At 45.8% G+C, this 23,053-nt stretch overlaps 1 long non-coding RNA gene across 1 annotated transcript; it reads left to right on the plus strand.

Annotated features, from left to right (window-relative positions):
* The first annotated feature begins 354 nt into the window (after window positions 1-354).
* LOC122385614 lies at window positions 355-1,530 on the plus strand. The gene is made up of 4 exons (XR_006257223.1): window positions 355-432; window positions 627-809; window positions 925-1,098; window positions 1,309-1,530. It is a non-coding gene; the product is annotated as an uncharacterized LOC122385614 (long non-coding RNA).
* Window positions 1,531-23,053: the final 21,523 nt, after the last annotated feature.

Consider the following 23,053-nt stretch of genomic DNA (forward strand, 5'->3'; position numbering starts at 1 on the left):
TTTTGCAACTTATTCCTTAATCAGATGAACACTTGTCAGAGATTTATTGGGCGTACGATATTGGCGTGCGAACGTAGGGGCCAAAAATGCGCGTCTACGACCGACTTCTTTTTAAGAGAAAAGAACCGCTGAAGCAAGAATCGATCCACCGACCTGTCGTCCATCACACCGAGACTCTAACCACTCGGCTACGGCGACACATACATGTCTCATAGCCATATACAATGCAAAAATAGTCTCAACTCAAATCTAGCCTCAATGCATGCATTGTCGCGGCGGATGGCTATGACGTCGCACTACAGATGTCGCTAGTTGATGGGCCGATTCGTGTAATACAATTGGCGAATACGCTCCCCGGGCCGGGAGATCTCCCGACGCTACACACGGCCAGGACCGCCAGAAACCGTCTGATGACCATTCTGCTGATGACGGGTAAGCCTTTGGCATTGGTAGTAACCATGATGTACTTACCATGATCCTTCTCCTTTGTGACCATGATCCTTCTCCTTTGAATAGTTTTTAATCGTTAGTTTTTAATCGTCACATCAATTTTGACTATAATGCCTTCTCCTTTGTGCGTAACTGAAATGAAAGTGTTTAATTGCGTTTTCCTTTGTTTATTTCAGGACGCAGAACTCGGCAAAAGCCACAAGCTGATCAGAAACTGGACTTTCAAGACGGCCAGACAACACCGCCACGAAGCGCCATGCCTCCTGAAGGCCTGGCACCGGCTGCGCTATTACCGCGACCAGGAGAGGCCTCTCCTGCTGGCGGTCGGCAGTGGCGCCCCTTCTGAGGACAGCGGCCGAGTAAGTGAAAAGTGCATATATATTATTAAGTCCGGTTTCGATTGTATATATTTCATGATCGTTCAGAGAGCAGACGGCGCACATCTGACCTTTTTTTCGTCCCTGTGTGTTTTAGCTGTTCATCAATCAGGGAGGCTCAGCCATTGACTCGAGCAATGCGGCTAAGATCTTCAGAACGGTGTGGCTGGAGGCCATGGGGGAGAATGCCGACGTGCCAGCCCTGACGTCTCGCGGCATCCGCTACGGAACTGTGATCGGCCTTGCGCCGACGTCAGAGAACCAGGAGTATGTAAGCTCAGTGTTTGTTGACGAAATAAAGCGTTTAACAAAATAAAATGTCCTTTCGACTTTCCTATTAACTTACGTTCCTTAAAATGTGAGGACCTTTATTATACAACCCCGTGCACTAGCTACATTTAATTAAAACCACATAATTGTCTAAAACTATCAAAACTTTGGTGCCGTTAGATAATACTAACTTATTTCTCTTTTGTTGTAGGTACGTAGCGGCGTCGATGGCGCACTCCCGAGACACCCAACTATACGTGTACGATGTGCACGGCGGGGTCGGCGTGTCTGCGAGGCTGCGAGGGCACGACGCCATCATAAGAAAGCGGCAGCGGCTCGTCGCTGGAGACAGCAGCGGCAGCAGCAGTGACTCCGAGTTCCGAATGGGAGCAGCCCGAACACGCCACCACCGCCGATTCCTCCGCTGCCGCTGATTCTTCCACTGCGTCTCAAACCGCGTCGGCCCCTCTACCGAAGGTGAAGACGATGCTGCTGCCGCCACCACTCCGGACGCCGCAGCCACTCCATCAGCTGGTGGCGTCACCGCCACCGCCGGTACATCAGCCGGTGGTCTGCTGCCGCCGCCTCTGCGCCACGTGGACGGCGACAGGGCCCAAGTGGTGGCACAAGACAGGAAGGAACGATTTGGTCATCAGCAGAGTCGCAAGCCCTAGCGTCTGCATGCCGAGAATTCATAACCGGCGAAAAGCGGCGCTACGACGCTCGTGACATCTCAAAAGATGTCAGTGCAGTGCTGGGCCGCTTCACACCTCAGCAAATCCACGACAAGGCGAAGTATATGCGCCGACGCTATGTAAAATAAGTGCGACACAAAAGTCCGTGACCAGATCTTATACCTGATCTATACATTGAAGGCACTAGGATTACCCGTTGCGCCGGACGCGGCTGGCCGCTGGCTTCTTTGCTTGAGGACCTTCAGTCGGTGGCCGCGGGTGCGTAGCGTATACTCGGGGCGGGCGGGAAGTCGTCCTTGTCCAGGCGGAAGCGTCCAATTTTATGTTAAATCTTATGAACTCTTATGTTAAAATATGCCTTTTCTTTGCGTCTAAGTTTGTTATGTTGTCCTTGATCGTTGTATATGTTACAGGGAGTATGCGATTTCAGTTAGTTTGCAACGACCCTAGGGTGAATGTAACCTCCCTGAACGATCAGTTTGTTTGCAACGACCCTAGGGACGTTACAAAATAACTGCTCGTTCCGGGACGTTGTAACGAAACTAGGGTCGTTGCAACCTCCCTAGTTAGTATGCAACGAATCTAGGTTTGTTACAAAATAACTAGGGAGTTTAAGAATTCATCGAGTCTCGTTTCACAGGAGGGCCGTCAACAATCTTGTCCAATAAAAATCCTGCTCAATCTAGTTCAGTTTAAAAGAAAAGGAGAACAAAAATTGAACATTCAGCTCAGGAGTATATGTGGTGCCCGGGACAAAGCACGTAACTGTGATAATTTTGGCTGCATTATATCGCCAGCATATGTTTACATGTAGAAAATATAGTTACTGGGGTAGGTGTGATGGATATCCGTCGCTATCCGTGTGCGGATTATCCCTCACACTTTTAGGGGTGCAGGTCGGATAAAACCCCTCGTTTTTTGCGATTATCTCGCGCTAAGAACGGCCGATCGTGACGAAACTGAGTGTCCTCACGAACTTATCTACGCTACTGGTTACACATTCCCTATATGTACAGTTCATGATCCTGAAACCAATGACCCTTGACCTTTGATCTGATTTCTGAGACCATGGCAGACCGAAATGATTTGCCGTTTATGTCAGCGCACATAAAATTGCGTTTCCAGACTTCTATTGTGATAACATATACCTAAACGTGCCAACACGTGAACTGATGGTTGTCCCATGCATCATGATGGGTTTCAAGTTGACTTGTCAGTTGTCGGTCAGGTCAAGGTCATTGACGTTTGGTGACTTTGCGTGACTGTTTCCAATTTTACGATTTAAAGGGAATTTATTTAGGCTGAAACAGACTCTTTCCGCATTCAGGAAATCGCATGCGAGAGCCTATTCAAATACATTACAATTCTACCCGCAGCAGTCGCATCCGGGAGGTGCGTGCGATTGATGCGAGCGTGCTTTCATATATTTGAACAGGCTCTCGCATGCGATTTCCTGACTGCGAAAAGAGTCCGTTTCAGCCTTATTTCGAATCCAGCATTAGTTGAGACATTTGAGAAGTACGTATAGTTGTGGTGCCAATGCAACTTGCTACGAAGGTGTCGCTTGTGGTTTAGGCACAGTGGGTCTATTTATAATCTCCAGAGCCACCACGTGGCGCTACGGTCGGGGTAGGGCGAGTCCAAATCCCGAGGGAAGTGAGGTCACCGGTCATTGTGGGGGAAGGAGGGAGGGAGAGTGTCGCGGTATCACGGCGCAAGGGGCGTGCGTAGCGCCGGGAGTGGGCCGCTCGCCACTGCGTCGAGGCTGAGGGGAGGGGCATGATAGTTGCGGGTGCGTTCACTCCGGTATGGTGGTATCCTGTTCATGTTGTATGTACGAGCAAGAATGCGACTGAAGGGAGTCATTACCTCAAACAAACGGGCAAGCGAGAGGCAGCGCCAGTTTCAGCCAAAATGTTGAACAATGATAATTGAAATCTAGGGCGTATTCATAGCATGCAACTATTCAGTCGATATTTGCATGATGCCTAAGGCTTTTCTAAACTGTTATTTGAGTTTGATATTTTTTTCATTTGACACGTTCAGTTTTGGTGGGTTTTATCGGGTCGAAAGAATCAGAAAAGAAAAGAGTGGAAACGACACAAAAAATGACCAAAAATATTTTCTTTAAAATGAAACTTAGCTAAACATTTATAAGCGATAATTTTTACTTCTTTTAGAGGATATTGGGGAAAGATGTCGTGCTTGTCTGTGTTGCAGTAGAAGGAAAGGTTTTGGTTCGTGTCTAGATAAAACCACACCCGGGAGTGGGGCTTCGAACTCACGACATCGCATTCAGCTCACAGGTTACCCAACCTCAACGCTACGAGCACCTACCCAGCGCAGCTTGCTCAAAGTTTGGGCTAAAGTTCGGCCAAAGTGTCTGACGTCTGTCAATGTCACAAGGCGAAACCCCAAGGTAAACGTCCGTTCCGGTAGCTTGGTCGGTAGAGCGTTGGACTCCGTGTGGTGAGAGCGCACGTCCCGGTTGTAAAAGTTCGGGTTCGAAACGCTTTGGAGCTTCCTGACGGGTATGGTTATGGTTGGTGGCAGGCCGCTGCCCGGCGAAGTCAGTGAGGGGACTGGTCGTTCGCCGCTGTGTAGTGTGTGCACACGTTAAAATTTGGACTACAAATTCTGCCATAAACCAGGAATTGCTTGATCGGAGGGTAGAGGGCAGGGTCAACGCAACAAGCTCAGCTATAACAAAATCAAAGGGGGGCACGGTGCCCCGGTGCCCTCCCCGTTCCGCCGCCTATGATTCGGTCCCTTTCATTGAACTAGGGAATTGGAAAGGTCCTATCTCTGAATTAGAAGACTTGCTCTCAGGGACGCCACCAATTGACCATACATCACTCAAAAGTTAAATAAGACCTGAATGAGTCAGTCATAACATGGAACATGTGTCACAGGCTGCGAATATTAGTTTTGATTTTCGGGAATATGTGCCTGCCCGGTTGACCTGACCTTGACCCTGACCTATGCTTGACTGACCCCTACATGGAGCTGACACTCTTGTAGGCCTTATATGATGGATTGTGCACCGTTTTGACAGAGTTTATGACGAGAGGCGCCCATTGCGAAGTCCTGAAGTCCATGCTACTGAAAGCCCGATTTCAGGTGTTTGACCTGACCTTGACCTGACCTGTGACCTCAAAATTCAACTTTAAAGTACTCATCTGAAGCGTCTCGTCGCGTTCTTTCGTTTGCCGCCTCGTGCGTTTCGCTGCGCCTATTGGTTCTCGAGTTATCGGCTGGGGGCGTTTAACGCCCCCCCCCCAGCAAACGGTGGGTGGCGAAATACCCCAGCAACTGCCGGGTTAAAGGGACTATCCCACCTGTACATTTGGTTTGACTTGAGATAGCCAAGTTTGCGGCGAGGTTCAGAAACCACTATCTATCTTGGTCGCAACCCCCGCAGCCTCGTGGTGTTGAAGAAATTCGTTCCCTTCATTTGAAAATGTTCCCTGTAGAAGTCCCAATCTCTTAACCATTAACGGCAATCTGATGACGTCATTTGCCTTTTGAACGCCTGTCACGCAATCAAGTGAAGTATCACTTGATTTACGAATAAGCCAATCAGAGATACTTTTGCTATTGTATAAGCCGCGTCATATTTGAGAGCAAATATATTAGCTGCCAAATTTCCCTCCACATTGACATGAAGTAAATCCTTCATTACGTCACAGATCCGATCTAAATGACGTCACAATGAAATATAAAAGTCGCAATATCTAAAAAAGTATAAGATTAAAACGCGTAAAAACTTGCAGAATTCGTCACTATATCATGAGTAGCATTTCCGAATCCTAAACGGTACTTTTAGGTGGGCTAGTCCGACCCCCACCAAACACGATTTGGCAGCACTGTAAGGACGCCTGCTGGGCGTGAAGTTTTCCCTTCACCATAGGGTTTACACACAAACTGGTCAAAGTTTGAGCCAGGATATACTAGTCTAAAAATGCAAAAAACGAACAAATTTTGGCATCAATAGATTCAGCATTTCATCGTGTGCCTCAAACCGTCCATCATTTGGCCTCAAAGGAGGTAAAAACTGTTCAAAATCGAAGTTGAAAAGATGCTTCCTGAGCACATAATCTGGTAGCAATCACGTGACCGGCTTTAAGCAGCTTATCGATAATTTACAAACATAATTATTAATATGCTGCTTTAAACAACATTAATCATACATTTTGAGCTTTCAGTACTTTAAATAAGGTCAAAACATCGCAAAACACAAAAGTTAATACAATAGTCACGTGGGTGTCAGGAAATGTCACAGGTGCGTCAAATTTGTGACTGGGGCTTTACTTTCAAACATCGGATCTACCTGTTTCTTATAGGTATCTTGGGCTAGTCCCTTTAATGCCATTTTGTATCATGAGCCCTGTGCATAAAGGGACCCTCCCACCTTAACATTAGATTTGAGTTGAGATAGCCAAAATGGGGTCCCTGGCTCACAATTACCGGTTTCGGCACTCACAACATCGAGAAATGCCTTAAATCGGAAATATTGAATTCCAAAATTGCAGCATTTTGATTCAGATGGGTTAATGCATAGGAATACCCCTCTGAATGTGTGACGTCAGCGCAGATTTCTAACGATTTTTAAATGTTTGACTAAAACGTTTTGTAGCACGCGGTGGTATATGCTGCTTTAAGTGCCGCACTTTCAGCTGCCAAACTATTGCTTCCAAATAAAGTCGCTAGGAACAGCAGAGATCCCAAAAAGTAAAAAGTAAGTCTAATCTCTTGAAAACCGGTGGATATTTTTCGGTGAAATTTAGTAGATATTCGTTTTCACTCTTTCTGTACCGAGCGACATCACTTTCATGCCAATTCATAAACTTTTTTGAAGGTGGGAGGGTCCCTTTAACCAATACAATATCAATTTTCAGCATCCTAGACTTGCCTGTAAAGGCATACAGAATTTGTAGGTAGGTTGTAGGTAAGTAGGTATGTAAGTTTGGTTCAGGCCTAATTGTTTTTTTTTCTTCATTCCGACTTCTCTTGCGTAAAGTGTTTAAGAAGTCTGAATGAAAGAAAAACATAATCAGTACCTAACATAATCTTACTTTCTACCCTACCACCTATTACCTACCAGCCTACAGCCTATCTACCTTCTACCTACCTGTACCTATAAGTTACAACTTCCCCTTCCCTCGCTACCTTAACCTGCCAACCGACAAGCTCCGAAGCATACATGATACAACCCACCTACATAGCACCTACACCTATTCTATTTTGACTTATTATATACTAGTACCAAAAATCTTATGATTAGAATTTTGGTTTAACAGTATTAGTGGCCTTGGTGTAGAAAAGGAATCTTTTGCAACATGTTGCATAGGTAGGTATATTGTATTATACATAGGTAGGCAGTAGGCACATATTATTTGTTATGTCATAACAGGTGTGAAATCTCACCATATCCCGCGCCCCGCTGGGGGGGGGGGCAGAATCTGCCCCCCCTCCCGTTTTTCGCCAATAACTTCTAAACGCGTTACGCCAGCGACGTCAAACTTTCAGTACCTTATCATACATCAATTTGACACGTTCCCTGAAAATTTGAGCGAAATCCGTCGGAAAATTTTTGAGAAATTGACGTTTTAGTGACGTCATGTTCGCCATTTTCGCCTCAAAAACGGCAAAATTTCAAACGCCGCTAACGTCTTCATTTTTAAAGGAATCAAGACGTAACAAAAAAGGTTATACGTGATTCTACTTTGTCTATCAAATAGCTGTCTTGGTTTTTTGAAAATTTTGGATTTTGGCCAAATTTTTTCAAAAAAAATGACTTTTTTGGGAAAATATTTATAAAATCCAAAATTTTGAGTTTATCGAAAAAACGGAATATATGTCAAAGAAGTGGTCTATGTGCACCTACATACCAATTTTTAGAAGAATTGGTTCAAAAATGTGGGAGTTATTCAAAATTATATGACGTCACGACACACATTTTTTTTGAAAAATGATTTTTTTGGAAGTTCTAGACCTCGTACGGAAACAAAAATAGCACCATTCGATTCGCCGTGAGAAACTGCATCGGATAGACACCTTTTTAGGTCTTAACAACCAACTTCAAAATTTGACCTCACTTGACCTGACCTTGACCTGACCTCGACCTGAAATTCATCCAGAGGTGGTCCATATCACTTATTGAGTGTGCCTATTGCATTCCATGAGTAAAATGACCCATAAAACATGTGTCGCACATGCCCTTTTCTATATTTTGTTTTTGGTGACCTGACCTGACCTGACCTGACCTTGACCTTGACCTTTGAATGACATTGTGTGCAACGAATATTGTCTTGGTAGTCTAAGAACACGTTTTGGGCAATCAGTCTCAGTCCATTCTTCGGCAACTACGGTGCAAGGCCGATACTGTAGAAACTTGCATTTTGTACCCTTGACCTGACCTTGACCTGACCTCTGACCTACTTAAGCAAAAAAATTTGGCTCTTAAGATCCGCCTTGTTGAGAGCTTTCGATTGCCGTTTTCCCCGTCTTTCTACGACCATCGGTTCGGAAGTTAGACAGGGGGGGCAGAATCTGCCCCCCCCCCCCCCCAGCAGGGCGCGTATGGCTGAATAGCCCAGCGGGGCGCGGGATATAGAACACAAATCTAAATGTATTATGGAAAAATGTAAAATAGAATGTCAGCAATTCTTAAATGCATCTGCACAAAATTAGTTACACATGCATTCAGTGTCCCAAAGTTGAGTTTTGGCTGCAACCAAAAAAAATATTTATTCCCCTGCATGGGGTGTCAGAGGGGGATATTATCCACCAAAAAGGGGTAGAGGGTGGAAACTGCTGGTTAGATAAGATACAAAAAGAGTGAGAAAAGATCAATAGCATTTATTTTTATCCATAAGTATCTATGATCACAAACCAACTCCAAGTATCCACACAACTCAGTCCACCACACCTGTCCACCTGTCCAAGTCCACCACACCTGAACTGCCTTTTGAGGTAACAAGGTGTTCTTGGCTGAGAGTGGTTAATTGCTCTTAGAAATTGGTGGTGGGAGTGGCAAATGAATCTCAGTATTTCCCACCCAAATCAACAAATTTTGGGACACTGTAATAATACATAATCCAGGTTTAGGGTCACACTAACATTGACAACACTAACATTAACATTGGCCTAATAAATCCTAGATTGACCAACCTAGTGCAACACTTATCCGGCCTCCAGGGGCAGGGGACACAAAGGGGGTGGAAAAATTTTGTAGGCGACACAAAATAAGTTTTTTTGACCTCTGAGACCGGTTAGAAGGGTGCTTTGCACAAGCCCGTTGGAAGTACTCTCTCGCCCTTGCGCACGTGCAGGGCTCACTATCTCGCTCGCTCGTTCTTCGCCCAAAATGCGTTTTACTGGTTACTATGTACACAATTACCTGACCATGTGATATTTAACCCTCGCCGGCACAGGGGGGGGATGCAACCCCCCTAAGGCTTTTCGCGAATAACTCGCGTAAAAGCGGCCGATTGCGACAAAACTTTCAGTGCCCTCGCATTGATCAATTTTACCCCTACCCTGAAAATTTCATGACCCTGACTCAAATGACCTTTGACCTGTGACCTACTTTCCGAGACCATGTTTGGCCGGAATAGCGATTCGGCGTATGTCAGCTCGCATTAGCCGCGCGTTTGCAAGCTTTTCGTGGTTTCAAACGTTCGAACATGTGATTTGATGTTGCTCCCATGCATTAGGGTGGATGTCAAGGTCACCTGAAGGTCAGGTCAGGTCATTGACCTTTGGTGACATCGGTTCACTTTTTCGAGTTTTACATGTTTCTAGGCTAGTTTTTGGAGCTGATTTCGAATTTAGCAGCCATTTAAACATTTACGAAGTAGTTTTGGTGCCTTCGTAACATGTTACAAAGCTGTCAGAGGCGGTTGACACGTATTACGATTACCCGTCACGACCCCTACCGGTTGACCTGACCTGACCTGTTCTAAACGCTTAACGATATCATCTCTGATCAAAACTAACACGATATTCGTGATCAGCACCCCGGAAAACCCCTTAGCAGCCACACTTTACGACTTTCTAACATGTCCCGATTTTCCCGATTTTCGGGTCATTGACCTGACCTGGAAGGTCACCCGATGACCTAGGACCTTAAAATTGGATATCATCGGCTTCCTCTTGCAACGGGCAACACGCTCGTTTTTCTGCGAAGCTCTAGCTCGTCAGGGGCCAAACGCGAGGGGGGTCGATTCCCTCGTGCCGTCGAAAGATGCAAAATGGCCTGTGCCGGCGAGGGTTAAAAAATCGTTTGAGATTAGAGACACGAATATGTGCAATGTGCATATAGGTACTCATTGCAGTGCTGATTGTATAATGCGTTCCTTTAGGCATTGACGTAATTTTCTTTGGTGAAAAGTTAAGATCGTTACTAGCAGGGCTGCGGAGTCGGAGTCGGAGTCGGTCGGAGTCGACAGTTGTGACCGGAGTCGGAGTCGAAGTCGGAGTCGATTTTAGAAACCCGAGCCGGAGTCGGAGTCGGAGTCACCGAAAATCTGTCGACTCCGCAGCCCTGCTAGGTCTGCGGAGTCGGAGTCGGGAGTTGGAGTCGGTCGGAGTCGACAATTCTGCCCGGAGTCGGAGTCGGAGTCGGAGCTGGTTTTTGAAAGCCGGAGTCGGAGTCGGAGTCGCCGAAAATCCATCGACTCCGCAGCCCTGGTTACTAGTATTACTACAAATGAGATGTTAGTCTCCAAGTGGTACCGCACTTTCACTGACATATATTTTCATTTTAGTCTTAATTATGCAAGGTGTTCTCAAAAAGAAAACCATCGCAAACATACCGGGTGGCCCAGAAAAAACGTTCCGAACTTTGGAGGCCTATATATCAAATTCGAGTACAAATAACGAGCCAAAATTTTCATCAAGTTTGCGTCATTTCTTTGCGCATTGGCATGCCAAATTATAACACTATACTATCATTTTCAAGCTGGTAATCTTGAGTTGAATTAAGCAAGACGTTTTGGCTTTTTTTGCCAAGGTCAAACGATAGTGACGATTGGGTTAGACGTCCCATGTTATAAAAAAAAAAAAATAGAGCACGTGAACGAAACCAACACGTATGTTCTTATTTTAAATATTTTTGGCTCACTTATGTGCCAAATATTTAAATACTGAGCCAAATTGGTGCTCATGGATGCCATTGAACACCAAATCATGTTTAAAGCAGGAGTGGCACGGTGCATGGATTACCTACTGCTGATTACCCTCCTTTCAGTAGATCAAACAGTAAATCGACCGGATAAGGAAAACAAACTTCAGCAGACTGGTTCCTGTGCCAGAATACCGCAGAATAGCTTATGAAACATTGCCAGCAGATGACAAAAAAAAAACTGTTTGAAAGGCTACCTTTTCCCAGGAATGTCAGCCAGGAAAGCATTTTAGCCATAAGATGGTTAGAAAATTGGAAACTTCCTCCGGTGCCGCTGGCACAGAGCCATCGTGGTTGCCTGAGGGAATGTGTCATCCTGAGACTCGAACCATCAATGAGACTAGCTGCCAGTAGAAGTCATGGCTCTAGGCCGCGGTGCCGCGGGGTGAAAGTGACCCGTTCACTCACATTATTTAGTAAACATCGGTGCAAAAAAGTAAATTTTACATGGCATGCTTGAAACACGAACCGTTTAAAAAATAATTTACCGAACACCATGAAAATCACACCATTGACTGAAAATGTGTGCCGCATCGACTATTCGAAGTTTTAATATTGTATCTTTATCACTTTCTGAGAAATACTGCTTTAAAGTTGGGAACGTTTTTTCTGGGCCATCCGGTATAATGTATTGAATACACCGTCTCATCAATTGATACGACCAATGTGCAATATAAATACATGCATCTTTATGACGTATGTGCAGTGCTCGTCTCTGTTGGTCCAAGCGAAATAGTTTTATACATATATTCATATTGTGCGCCACTGCCAAACCGATAACCACGATGACGTCGACAGATGCGACGCGTCAACCAACTTTGGGAAAACAACGCCATAATTGTTTGAGAAACGCTGAAAGTATCAAGTCGCATAATGCATCACATGACATGAACGATTCACAGTACCGGAGCAGGTACACATTAAACAACAGCCTTCAGGGTCGAAGGTGACATAATCAGCTCAAACAACTGGTTACGCGTTCGCACGCATGCCTGTCAGGTCGTGCCCCGCAAACCCACAGCTAAGGCACAGTGCAGTGGCCAGGGGAGACGCCAGGCAGACACTCAGCTGTGGCGCTAGCAAGGTGTGTATTGTTTTCGCTTCCGGCTCTCCCGTTGCGCTTCGGAGTCCACAGAGGTCCGCTGCTGTGTATCCAGCTTCTGCAGCTGAATGAAGGTGCGCACACGGGCGAATGTGCGACGAATCTCAGGCGATGTCACCGAACCGAACTTTGTCTCTAGAACGGACTGAAAGTCCCTGATCACCCCAGGCTTCCGGCTTAAAAAGTCCGGTTCCAGCCAGTGGTGGATGCGGAAGGTCATATCCATTTGCTTAAAAATTGAGAGGAACTCGGTAGTCGGCACCGTTAGCCCACCCATGCTCAAAAGCCGCGTCCACAGAGCGTCAAGTGGCTCGTCCCCGTCTGCCATTCCGGCATCCGCCGTTTTCTCTCTTCCATTGGCTCGCCGCTTACGATTACGAGAGACGTAGCCGGCGACATACGCCATTGCACTGTCTCCAGCCGAAACACCTGTCTCCAGGTCGTAGGCACCTGCAGCTGGTCCACGAGTTGGTGGTGGGGCTCTTGGCGGGGGCACCAACCTGAGAAGGTCGTTCATCTCCGCCAGCTCGTCGTTTGTTTGTGTCAGCGTTATGGTCCCCTGGCACCGTCTCGTACTGGCTGGGGGTGAACTTATGCAGGTCAGAGGACACTTCATCATCGAGAGTGGCTAGGTACTCCTGCTCGAGCGGCTCCAGCTGATCCTGCAAGTTTAGCTCGGACACGTCTTCCCTGCTGGTCACTGTACTCTCGTTGGACGTAGACGATCCTATACACGTAAGAGGCCGCACCCCGCGCTGAATAGCAAACAGGAGCGTGAGGAGGCGCAGCCTGCAGCGTCTGGAAATCCCCGGCGTGACGTCACGTCGGGGATGACAGACGTCACCTTGCACTGAAAGATACGGCAGAACGGCTATTTTTGAAAAATGGTTAAAAATACTTTTGTGCTGTTATGACACACAAAACGCTTATCAGCATGTTCATCATGTGATAAAGGCATATCCGTGGTCGAAAATAGCTGAGACCCTCCCAATTTCCAACCATCGACCTGATAAGCAAAGGATGTAAGCGTAATCCTTAAGGGCGACTTTCCGTTACAAATCCGTACACATGCATCCTTATGGAAATCGGTAGTTTGGCGATTGGCGACGCGCGCGACATCTGTGCTGCGACTGTAGCGACGCCTGGTGGCTGCTTTTCTGCTGTATGTAGGTATTGGGGTTTTGCCAGATGTGGTTCCTACTGCTACGCCACTATGTTGACCCAATACTAGAAAAGTTATTTTGCTAGTAAAAGGCAAGCAAATTGAAAGTTGATTTATAAAATTGCTTATAAATGATCACGAGATAACAATAAAGAAATTTTGGTTGAATAATTATTTTAATAATCAACCGTGAAACTATATTCTGGTAGGTTTAGTAGAAATAAGTCCGTGCAACCTTGTATTTAGGGCCTTGGGATTCATATTGGAGCCGCCGCCGCCGCGTACCATACCAAAGAAGCCTTCTAGGCGGTCTTGGCTGAGTCGACGGGTGAGAAATTATGTCCCCTCACCGAACTTGGCCCTCATGTCCTGGAACAGGCCACGAACAGAGGCGACGGGGATGATCATGCCTTTCTGGGGATGATCATGGGGAGAAGGGCGTCCTTCCGCGGACACACACGCATCGATTTGGTTTCGACCACCAAGGCAGAAAGGGCTGCTTCTTGATCAGGGGTGGCGCGGTAGCCTCGTCGGAGAGGTTTCACGCCCTTGGGGTGAATTGCGTTGAGGACATCCATTCCTGAGTCGAAGATGCGCAGGGTGCGCACCTCCTCCTTCCGTCCAAGATGCCTTTCGATGGCGAGGGCGACTGTGGCGCTAAGGAGCACCATGGCCGGGCGCACCTTCTGTCTGGCCATGTTCTTCACCTGCCAAAGTAAAATATAATGAAATTTTCAATTGTTAATTGCTATAGTCTTATTTCTCTTCCGTTCATTTTCCTTATTGACTTTCAAACGTTACGCATTTAAACCCGCGCTCTGCTGGGGGGGGGGGGGGGGGATGGCTGAGCTAAGCGCCGGTTTGTCGAAAATTAGCTCGGTGTGACCGGGAGAGTGGCGAATTTTGCATTCGGTGACCTCCAGTGACGTGACAATTGACCTGACCTGGTAAGTGACAGAGGTAATTTCTTCATTATTTTTGACGCTCTTTCGAGCGCCGCCTATAACGGCGTGTCGCTACGTGGCCCAGGAGCCGAGTTAGAAGGGGGTGGTGGTGTTCAAACTTCAAACACCCCCACCCCAGCAGGGCGTAGAAATCCAGGACCCTCAGCGGGGCACGGGTTAAAAATGCGATATGCTTAGACAAGTGCAACCTCATTTAGCGGCGTATCAAAATCTACTTTGGCGCGTTCTAGCCATTGCACGCGTAATTACTATCGTTCTATATTATTTTTATTTTCTTATCATACAATATATAGCAAATGTTCCTGAGAGTGTCAAGTAAAAAAATTGACACTGCCTTCAGCTGACCATCATCTGAATGTGCGATCATCTGTTTCTGAAGTTCATTTACGAGAGGTCATGCGAGACAAATATATACCTTATAGCGAAAGTGAGCCAAATGGTAAAAATTTTACGTCGTCCGCATCAATCTTCAGTTTAGAGTACGCATATTTCCTAACCTGAACGTGCGTTGCCAGATGAACTTTGTGAGCGACGCGATATTCAGTTGACGCGCCATTTATGGCCACCATCTCTTCCATCAAGGATCTGTTGAGGAGCCCTCCTTGACTGGTGCGGATGCCATGATCTAAGAGGTTATTCCGTAGCCTCTTCATGATGTGTGGCGGGTCTGCGATCACCCATACTCGCCTGGAAATTAAAAAATCCTTATACATTTGCTCCCAGGTTATAACAGATGACAGCATATAAGTGAATGGTTTCATGCTCAAGCGCGGCACCGCTACTGTGCACCTAAAACAGGTGAATGATCTTATCGGTATTGATAATTGCTCTGAGAAGCAGGGCTGCGGAGTCGATGGATTTTCGGCGACTCCGACTCCGACTCCGGCTTTCAAAAACCAGCTCCGACTCCGACTCCGGGCAGAATTGTCGACTCCGACCGACTCCAACTCCCGACTCCGACTCAGCAGACCTAGCAGGGCTGCGGAGTCGACAAATTTTCGGTGACTCCGACTCCGACTCCGACTCCGGTCACAACTGTCGGCTCCGACCGACTCCGACTCCGCAGCCCTGCTGAGAAGTATCAGATGCACTGCCTCTTGTGAATATCAAGTGTCCTAATAACTGCCCCAGGCAAATTGCTATTCCTCTTTCACATAGCATGCTTATTGCTTAGCCTAAACATAATGTGCGAGAATGAAACAGTTACCTGCTTGAGTCTGCCGGGTTCAGGAACCAGGATTGACCCAGGGTATATTGAGTGAAGGGTAGGACGAACTTTGGTAGGAATTTCTAGCATAACTACTAGAAAACCTACTATATTTGGTCGGGACTAACAAAAATTAAGTTCAAACTAGAATATGGTAGCGCTTATGGTTGGCAGTCGTGACGCGCACGTGACATTCATTTATTAACCCGCGCCCCACTGGGGTCTGCGTATAACACGCCCTACTGGGGGGGGGGGGGCTATTCATAGCCCCCCCTCCTAACTCCGAAACTACTGGGCCGATCGTCAAAATTCAAACGGCGTCTGATAGCCCCGGAAAAACTGTCGAGCGAAACCTAATTTCATTGACCTCGAGGTCACCGATGACGTCACAGGTCAGGTCAAAGTAAAAATTATTAGCATTTTGGCTTCTTCACGTTTTGGGCTCTGGCCGCCGTCTTACAAGTCAGATCAGGCTCATTTTTGGTTCACACACTCGTGAACAGATGCTCTAGATACTCTGAGGGTACCAAACTTGTACTTTGATTTTCAGGTCAAGGTCAGGTCATCACAGGTCACGAAAATATTATGTCATCCGTCGGTCACGTGACACATGTTTTATGGTCCATTTAGGCCAAACATTTCGAATTTGATGTCGTCTGTGTCATTCGAGGTCATTTTGAGTCAAATTGAGCTTTTCACACTTTCCACACCCCCAGGTTGGAGCCACCCATGTCACTGACGGTGGCCACTACTTGAGCACCTGTAGTCTCGATGCCCTTGATGAGGCTGAACAGCGTGGCAACTGTCACTGCAGTATCAAACTGGAAAAGTACGGGCACCTGCCACTTAGAGAAAATGCCTGCCACCAGGAATTGCTGCAAGCGACGGTGTGGTCCCAGAATCTGGTCTAGTTGCTGATCATATGTGGCTACTCTTCATATGTCCATTTCGTCATACATGATGACGCACTGTCGCTCCTGCTCCGACATGTTCTTCACCATTTCGGCCAACAGCTCTAGTTGGGTTGCAGGGCTGTCAGGATCAGGGTATATTGAGTGAAGGGTAGGACGAACTTTGGTAGGAATTTCTAGTATAACTACTAGAAAACCTACTATATGTGGTCGGGACTAGCAAAAAGTTAGTTCAAACTAGAATATGGTAGCGCTTATGGTTGGCAGTCGTGACGCGCACGTGACATTCATTTCTTAAATTTCTTAAATAACAGGTTTTAGGGGCCGATTAGTGCGCAGATACATTCAATTAGCTATTAATAATTCATTACGCAAACATTCAAGATTCTACATCATTCAATTCTAGCCGAAATCACACGGCGCTCCTAGGATTCGAACTCACGACCCTCGGATCCGTAGCCCGATACGCTACCGACTGCGCTACCGAGGACCGCGCACCGACGATCGGAGAGGCGGATCGCGGGTGCTGGCGTGCAGAGAAATCTTTACCCTGTACGCCGTAGAAGATCGGCTGGGTTTCGTGAAAAATGGTAGAGGAATTGTCGAAAGAAAATTCATCGATCTATCATTTGAGACTAAGAACCTTTGATTCCTTCAAAGGTTGACCGAGATATCGCTCGCCGAAAACAGGCCATTTAACGTGTAGACCCTATGGGCTGGTAGGAAATGTACGCCGTGGAGCAGCAGTGCTACCAACTAACTTCGGCGGGGGCCGGTCAGGATGGAGTATGAAGTTGGCCAAGTACCGTTGCAAAGTTGTCAGAGCTGGCAAAGGGTAGCCAATGCCACGGAGCCATTCATATTGTCGACGGGACAAGTTGACTCTGCCGAAGCGCCTCATGTAGAGAGTCAGCGGTCCACGGGCAGGGTCTTGTTCCCAGGATGAGCTGTTCCGCCTGTAAAAAAAGAAACAGGAGTGCCATATAACATACCTTATGAACCGGCTATGAATTAACACTTGTCCTTATTGGTGTTTTGCCAGCGTCTAACGTATGGGGGGGGGGGGGGGTCCAACGGACCAACGGACCTGGGTCAGACCAGGTCAGGTCAATCAGTAGACGACCTGCCGGCTACCCCCCATAGTAGGTGTCAAGCACCAATGACAGTTTCGTAACGTCGATAGGCGTTATCACAAGTGTATTCGCGGCCATTGGGGCGACGTAAGAAAAGAAGAAATCATCTGGCCCCAAGAGCCATGAATTGTTAGATAAAATTGCATTTAAAATCTTCCTTTTAAGTGTTTCCATCGTTTGCACAATATATTCTTTTACTAAGCTAGAAACACTAATTATAAATAGTTCCAGCACCATCGTCAAGAACAATAAGGAAGGCTTGAAGTGAATACAATAATTCTAACTGCCTTGCAAGATGTGAATATCCCTTCTAGAATTGCCTGTGGAAATATTGAAGGCAAAAGTTCAACTTTTTCACAAGACAGATGTTTATAAACCTATTCAACGTGTGACAACTCAGCCGGTATTTCGTCGCCTACAGCCCAGCTTTCCCTAGTGACCGATAGAGGCGCTGCTATCAATGTCCACCCGTGCCGCCTAACGTTACGAAGGCACCAAAACTCCTTCGTAAATGTTCAATTGGGTGGTAAATTCGAAATCAGCTCCAAAAACTACCCTGGAAACATGTCAATCTCGACAAAAATGCACCAATACACACGTTAGACTTTGACACACGACACACGTACACACTACCACACGCCTTAGATGCAATATTTTCGCCCACACCTAAGCTCACCTGTTGCGTCGTGAAAAGTCCCCTTTTTACAGCTGCATGAGCAGTCTGTTGAGTCATTGTAAGGGTGCGCAGCTTCTCTCGTAGGGCAAGCAGCTGTTGCTCCAACCTGTTCTTCTCCTCCAGCAAGATCTTTTTATCGTGTTCTAGTATCTCCTTCTCAGCCTTCAGCTTTGTGCAGCAATCACATTGCATGACGCTGGAATCAAACGTATGGAAACTGCATTATAAGATTAAAAACAGCGTTGTAAAAGCATCGAATGACAGTAAACAAGACAATGATAAGGCCATCTACATAATTTCTAGCAAGTATTGCATTGTATTTATCGCGTTGTTATTCAAACAAGGTAAATATGTAGTAGACATTGTATTTATTGCCCATCTTACATTTGTAATCTTCCATGGATTAAAGGGTTGATTGGTTGATTAACTGACTCATTCCTTCACTCATTGACCCGCGCCCTGCTTGGGGGGATGTTGTAACACCCCCTGGGGTTGTCCGCTAATAATTTAAAACTCGGCGGGTCGGAGCGCAGTTTTTTGGCACACCTTATCATACCTATTTTTACACATGTCTAAAATTTCAAAGCCAAGGTCTCAAGGTCAGGTCGCCAGGTCACGTCAAGTAACCTCACCTCATAAAAACTTCAATGTCTGTCATAGACATACCGAGTGACCGAGCACTTCGAAACTTTCAGCAATTGATAAAGACAACAGCATGTACAAACTTAACGTCACATAACTTCGGTATCGGTGACCTAAGGTCATGCTAATTTTGCGGCCTCTCCATTATAATAAGTCAATGGGAGAAATTTTAAAGGTGTTTTTTTTTTACGAACATCATTCTGAACACCCCCAAGCACCGAGTAAAAAGTAAACATGACACACCGAACCGGAAAATGGCACCCATGACCCCTCCTTATGCCCTTGAGGTCATCTGAGGCCACGAAAGGTATGCGACTGAGTTAAAGGTATGCAACAGTTTTCCGCTAACAACTTTTGATAGACATGCTTAGAGCGACGAAAGCACCTTAGATATGATCACCTCGACGAAACTGAATGATTTGCAACACAAGCTTTTCCAGTCAGGTCATGACCTTGACCCAAGGTCAAATTTTCAAGTTAACCTTTTGAGGTCAAATCATAGTTAATTTGATGCGTTTACGTTTATTTTGGTAGTTTTTACCCTTGCAACCTACAGGCTGAACCGTTTACCTTAGGTCAAATCTGAGGGTACGGTATCGAAAGAACGTTAATAGGACTATCAAATGCGCTTTTCCATGGTGCTGTAGCTCTATTTGTTTCTGAGCTACGCGCAGGTTTGTTGAAAACTGTCCCAAGTTTGACCTGGAAATTTGCGAAACTTTTCCTTCAATGACCTCTGGCGACCTGAACTTTGAGCTTATCCAAAAAAAAATGACTGAAGTAATTTTTCATTATTTTGACGCTCTTTCGATCAGTGCGGGGTGTTCAAACGCCCCCCCCCCACGCAGGGCGTGGAAATCCATAAGCCCCAGTGGGGCGCGGGCTCATTCATTCATTTATTCATTCATTCGCCTGACAACCTTTATCCAAATGATATAGGGTATTGTAAAATACAATAAAAAACAACTGTAAAAATAAAAACATATACTAGGTATTTGTTTCTTATCACCTGGGCTTCGGCATGGCCATGAGCGAGGGAATGGCTTGCGGAGGTAGAGATAGATAGATAGATAAGCTTTATTTCAGACTCTGGGTCCATACTCTTAAATACTGATGATTTCAGTCAGTGCAGTGGCAAGACAACCAAATGTCACACAAACAATCATTCGGGCCTGTTTCAGCACTCGCGCAGAGCTATGTGCTAAAATGAACGTACAGTTGCTGTTGCCAGTGGCGCCTCAGGCGAGAACGGTATTTCACACTCGAATTTTCAGTCTTTTTTACCAGCTCACTATCACATGTACTCAGCCTGCACATGAAGTTATAGATGCGCTGTCTGATGAGAACGGCACAATGAGGAACACGGTGCACGACACATGTGTGAGAAGAACTCTCGTACCTAGAAATGCCTAGCATAGTTTTCAATACCGTATGGTAAGCCACCATCAGCCGGCGCAACATACACTGGCGATAATTTGACCACAAGTGTGCAGTGTACATAGATGAACAAAACGCTGTAAAGAGACGCGCCTTTGCTGCTACCGAGCACATGTGAAAACGACGAATCAGCACATTCCCCTGTTTGTACATTTGTTTACACTGCGGATCTATGTCAAGGTCATCTGAGTAAGCATGATTACTGATGATATGCCCTAAGTACTTTACATGATCAACCTCCTTTAGAGGAACACCTTCAATGAACAGCCTTGGCAATATCAAATCTTTCATGTGTTTAGAGCGACAAGCCAGTACAACACTTTTCTTTGCATTGTACAAAATATTGCAAGTTTTTCCGAATTCTCCACACAATGAAATCAGTTTGCTCAACCCTGCAACCGACGGTGATAACAATACCACATCATCTGCGTACATCAGATGATTGATTTTCGCATCCCCTACCCAGCAACCTACATTCTGTCTATTTAACAAAGATGTAGGCCTCTTTGGCGAAGTTTCGTTTGTGCATCAGTGAAGTCCGAGGGAAAGAAATGGGCCGAACACACACGACGATCTACATGATCTTGAAGTTCTGAATCACTACATCCAATGGCATCCCACCACTTGAGAGCAGTCGCACGGTCCCTTGGAAAGGAAAAGTACCTTATGCCTGGGCTGTGCTTTCGTAAAGCTGTGCCGTTACCACAGCCCGGAACGGCACAGGCAGGCATTTCAACAAAAAACAAGGACGATACGATGAATAACAAAAGTTTAACGAGACTCTCAAGCATCACAACAGGCAAAAATAAAACAGATTACAAAAACTATAACCTCACCATGATAAAAAATTCATCAGTTTGCATCACACGCGGAAAATCGGCTACCGCTACTTCAAACTAATATGCCTGGGCCATAGCAACCACGTAGCAACGCGAAGCAAAACTGTAAACAACTTTATTTTGTATCAGATGCGCAGCTTATGAAGCCTACCAGAGTGTCACCATATTCAATTCAGTACTATAGATTCATCCAGAAATACTATTTTCGACTAGTACCGAAATTTCGCGGAAAAAAATATGTTTCTTTTAACATTTGTTTGACAAACTAAGATATACAAACTTCTTTACTTCAAAAATCATTATGTGACAATAAAAATCAAGTCAAAAAACAAAATAATCGCTGAGATCATGCCTACTTAACTTGGTCCTACCCCCTAATTCAATATACCCTGCTTTCGCATTCATGTCATAGGAAAAAAAGGTAGGACAGCAAAGTACGCGTGAAAGGCATACTCGTAATGTAGTAAGATGTTCGTTTGAAGTTAGTTTGAAGATCAGTAGAAGCTGTTTGAGTTTTTCAAATTGGTCGGAAACTTACCAAATTAGTAAATTTTTATGCGAGAAATTTTTTCCTCAATTCCTAAAATATTAAAAATATAAATAACTCCTACCTTAGTGCTGTTGACTGACCATGTAAAATTTATATTCCAGCCAAGTGAAGCAAAAAAAAAAATCATAATTAAAAAAAAATAAAGGTCACAGTTTTCTGACACAGGATCAGGTAGATCGTAATTAGGCCTATCATACACTGTTTGAACTTTGAAAATCCTCCGGTAACTTAGGAAATTACACATGAAAAATACACATGTCAGCTATTGGAGCTGACAAATGTTTGCTTTACAGGTGTTCAACCAGCTCCGTGAGGGGTTCAGAGGGGAGAAGATCCTCTCTGCTCTGCGCCGCGCTCAGTTCGTGGCTGCGCGCCTGTTCCGGCGCCAGCGCGGAATACAGCACTGACATGGTGCTGCTGGGAAGATTCCGTGGCATGCGGGACGGCGTGCAGGCCATCACGAAATCATTCAAGAGAGGTCCGTACGATTAATATAACAACTCAATAACTCAATAATAACTCAATATCATCTAAATATCTTTTATTGTCAACACGTTGAACACTTACAGAGCGCAAAAGTGGGCCCGAAAAGTCTGTCATGCACGGGTGCACGTGCAAAATGAGACCCCAACTGGCAACTGATAGCCGACAACTGACATAGGGTACAAGATTCGTATTCTCTTTGCTGTCTAGGCAACTGACTAATAGCGCGGGTCACACATTATTCATCAAGCCTGTCCCTAACAGCGTACAAACTTTGAGCTTAATCGGTTTAAGTGTGAACGGCCCTTGCACGTCCATACGTGCGGTGCAGCACCCCAACCATGACGCGTCGGAGATGAAACGGCCTCGGCCGGTGGGTGCTCCACCATAAGGCAAGTTCAAGCGCCATCGGCCCCGTCATTGCTGTGTTATCGTACGCGAAACAGTTTTGACACCTGATTTGACAATTTGGCACAAGCCACGCACCTTGACGGTCACCCAGAATATGCACCAATAGTAGTTAAAGGAAGAAGGGATGGGAGCTTCCCGGCACAAAAGATTGTTTGTCAAACGGAAGTACAAGAAAGGCAAGCATTCCAAAAACACATCTTGCTTTGCTCGACCGTTCATGACAAGACTATTCCGTTAAAATTGGGAAGGGACTTCATTTTTGCGCAACTCGTTGACACTGTCTGATGAAGTCAAACACTGTCTGTCTACGGTGAATGATAGCTACAACTGCGTGTACCTACGTATGACGGCTGTCAAAAACGACTGACTGTAATTTATTGCTTTGATTTTCAGTGGTCGAGAACTTCGAACAAGCCCGGCAGCGCCACAAAAACGACCCAGACCACTATATGACGCCGTTTTTGTATACAAAAACAGCATAGTGGAGGCGAAACACCTGCTCCAACCGTACGTGGAACACCCAGAGGAGTTTGCGACGCTGCAGCCGAGTGTCCAA

Source organism: Amphibalanus amphitrite, unplaced genomic scaffold (assembly GCF_019059575.1).
Source record: "Amphibalanus amphitrite isolate SeventyFive unplaced genomic scaffold, NRLGWU_Aamphi_draft 000225F_arrow, whole genome shotgun sequence".
Lineage (NCBI taxonomy): Eukaryota > Metazoa > Arthropoda > Thecostraca > Balanomorpha > Balanidae > Amphibalanus > Amphibalanus amphitrite.